The sequence below is a fragment of the Pinus tabuliformis genome, chromosome 1_2 (genome assembly GCF_031772625.1).
Source record: "Pinus tabuliformis cultivar Carrire ecotype Pingquan chromosome 1_2, CPIR1, whole genome shotgun sequence".
Classification (NCBI taxonomy): domain Eukaryota; kingdom Viridiplantae; phylum Streptophyta; class Pinopsida; order Pinales; family Pinaceae; genus Pinus; species Pinus tabuliformis.
In genome coordinates, this window is record NC_142298.1 from 1,144,826,728 (window position 1) to 1,144,830,396 (window position 3,669).

Below are 3,669 nucleotides of genomic sequence, written 5' to 3' on the forward strand. Positions count from 1 at the left end.
ATCTCCATCTTTGTCTCTCTATATCACCCCCCCATAAACACACACTTTCTCTCTTCATATCTATCTATCTCTCCCTCCCTCCCTCTATCTCTCTCTCTTCTTCCCTCTCTCCCCCTTCCATCTATATCTTTATCTCCCTTTGTCTCTCCTTCATCTCTCTATATCACCCCGCAAACATACACATTATTTCTCTATATCGATCTATATATCCCTCCCTATCCTTGTCGTTGTCCCTCTCTCTCTCTTCCCCTTCTCTCCCTCTCTCTCCATCTCCCTTATCACTTCCTCTCTCTCACTCTCTCCATCTCCCTTGCCATTCCCTCTCTCTCTCCTCCTTTCTCTCTCTATATGTCTTTCTTCTTACCTCTGTCTCTCTCCCACTCTAACTCCAACTCTCTCTCCCTCCCTCTTAAGCCCTCTCTCTCTTCCTTTCTCTTCCACCTCCCTTCGTCTCTCCCCCACTTCACTCTCTCTTTCTCTCTCTCACTCTCTCGCCTTTTTCCTACGACTTTGTTGACTATCTCCCTCCCTCTTGCATTCTCTCTTTCTCTTCTCTCCATCTCTCATTCTTTTTATTTCTATCTCACCCAAAAACATACACACTTTCTCTCCATCTCTCCCTTATCACTCTCTATCTCTCTCTCCACCTTTCTCTCTCTATATGTCTTGAACTTCTTCTTTCCCTATCTTTCCCTCCAACTCCATCTCTCTTATTTCCCTATCTTTCCCTCCAACTCCATCTCTCGAGCTCCTTCCTCTCTTTCTGGGACAGTCTCTCCTCCTCTCCCTCTCTCCTTCTTTCTGTCCCTTTCCCTCTCTCTCACTTACTCTTCTCTCCCACTCCCTCTCATGCTATATTTCAAAAAATTTTAAATACTTTGACAGTTAAAATATTATATTTAAATGATTTTTTATTTTGATGTCCTACAACAGTTTAATAATTTTTTTTATATAATACATATTTAAAATTCAAGATTTCAAATATGTGTTGTGCATTTACTTGGAGGGAAAATTATAACTTTCCAGCTACCTCCATCAAAGATACATAGAGCTCTTCATGTCTTGCAATTGAAACTGTTTAGCTTTTATTTCTTTAAAGATATCTTTAGGTTTTGATTACTTCAAGATTTTAAAAATATTATGTATTTTATTATGTTAGATTTATAAGGAAAATTAGGTTAGATAAAATTAACATATATTGAGTCAACTTGTATGACTCTTTTTGTGTTAATGGTCAACTCTTTTGTTCAGGCTTATGGCATATATCAACCACATTTATTAATGTGATTGTGTTAGTATATATTATAACATAAGAAATTTTATATTATATTAAAGTTAATAATATTATATTAATCCAAAATTAATAAATTTAATATTAACATTAAAATATATTAATATTAAAAAAATTATATTAATATCATTTCATTATTAATTTAATAATAATATTATTATTAGTTTAATATTAATATTAAATTAATTTGTCTTTTTACTCCCAATCAAAATTCACAGTGCTTATATGAATTTTGAAGGTTTCAATTCCATAAAAGAGATAAAATTTGAAATTTCATCGCAACATTTGACCCAAAAGTGTAACCCATCTTCATGTTTTCACCCTCAAAGATATATTTATTATGAGTTTGAGATCTGGTTAAAAAAAAGCTAAACAAATACTTAATTGAAAATGAAATTTCCCTAATTTTCTAAATGCTTAATGAATCAAAAATATTTATTACGAGTTTGAGTATGTTAGAATCATCTCAATGATTTTTTTCAAATATGGTATGTATTATAAATGAAATGTATTATAAGCCAGAATTTCTAAATATAAGGAGAATAACAATAAATTTATCTAAACAACATCTAATAATATGAAAAATAAAATATTTAACTTTTAAATAATGGTAAATTTACCTAAACAACATCTAGTTAATATAGAAAATAAAACATTTAACTTTTAAATAATGGTCAATTTACTTAAACAACATCTAATATAATTAATATGAAACTAAAATATTTATATTTAATTTTCACAAATATAAAGAATTGGTAAATTTTTTTAATATATAATACAAATTTATATTATTTTTAATATTATAATCATTATTATTTTAGATTTGAAGAGAAAAAAGAGAGAACCATTCGGGCAGAGGGCGATGGAAGAACATGATTTGAACAGGTTTTCCCGTGCAGTCTCCCACGGTGGCCATGGCTGAGCTCTGGGAGCTGTTTGTTGTGGGACCGAAGGCGATAGAGTTCTGGAAAGTCGTTTTTTCTGTCTGGCTTAAATGGAGCTGGGATTAAGTGAAGCGCAGGAGTGGTTTCTGCAAAAGGAGTCGTTAGATATTGATCTGACCCCCGAAGACCTCCTCGCCTGCTGGGGGCTGGAAGAATCAGAAGAGAACCTGCATTGCTTCTTTCTGAAGCAGGCAGTGAAGTCAGTAAGCGCGAAAATGGCAGTGGACGTAGGAGTAAAAGTTAAAGGTGCTATCGATCGGAGTTCTGGGGAAAATACAATGCGGGAAGGACTGTTATCAAGCTCTGCTCGGCCCTCGATTGTAGAAGAGATGGGAAGAGATTTAAAAGCTTCAGGAAAAGAGGGGCAAAATCAAAGTTATCTGTCAGGATCGGCGGGTGGGAGTCCTAGGATGGCTGAGAAGCCAAATGAAGGCATCTATCTGCAGTCTAATAAGCATTCTGAGTCATTTGAGGCTGTAGAAGGAGAAGATAAGATGGAGGTAGTGGGTGCTAAGAGGAAGAAACCCAAAATTTGCAGAAAAAAGGCGGTAAGACCTAGTTGTGTTTTTGGAGTGGATATCCATATAGACAGGGCGTTGGAAGCATCGGAAACCATTCTAGTTGGCAAAGTTCGTGGAAGGAAGCTCTCGGTGGCCTCCATTAAGCAATGGGTTCTGGCTGAATGGGAAGAAGCTCCGGGACAACCAGAAGAGGTCAAGACGCTTGACAAAGGCTGGTTATGTCTTCGATTTGGGCAAAAGGAGCATGCTGAATGGGTGTTCTCAAAGCATTGGAGCCTAGGGAAGAGGCCTATCTTATTCAGGAAATGGACGCCTCTCTTTGATGCCCAGAAAGAAAAAATAGAGGAGTTTCCAGCATGGGTTAAACTAATGGGCCTCCCTATCCATTTCTAGACTGACTCGGCTTTCTCCTCAATCGGAAACACTCTGGGCAAGTTTCTAGACTCAGATAAATCCTATTTATACACACATGACTGGAGCGCAACCCACCTTATGGTAAGCTTAAACCCCAAATAAGGTATGGCGGATGATATGATTTTGAAGTATCGTGGGCAAGAGTTCATCCAGTCCCTAGACTACGAAAACCTTCCTTTCAGATGTCATCGGTGCAAAGAATATGGTCATCTGGCTCGGGATTGCCCTCGCGGTCATCGTCGACGTCGAAGGCAGAGGAAAAGGAAAAAATGAAGATCTCTGCTCAGAAGGAAGAGGTTCAGTCCAAGGGGGCTGAAGTCTTGGTAAGTGTCCAGGATTTAGGTCCGGAGCCTATGGAGGGCATTGGAATTTTTCAGTCTGAGGTGACAATGAGTGTTGTTGTTTCAACTCAGCTCTCTACAACAGGTCTCTCAGCAGTCATTGCAACAGAAGATTCGAATAAGGCTGGTCCCCTTCCCCCTCATTACTCCTCCCCTCT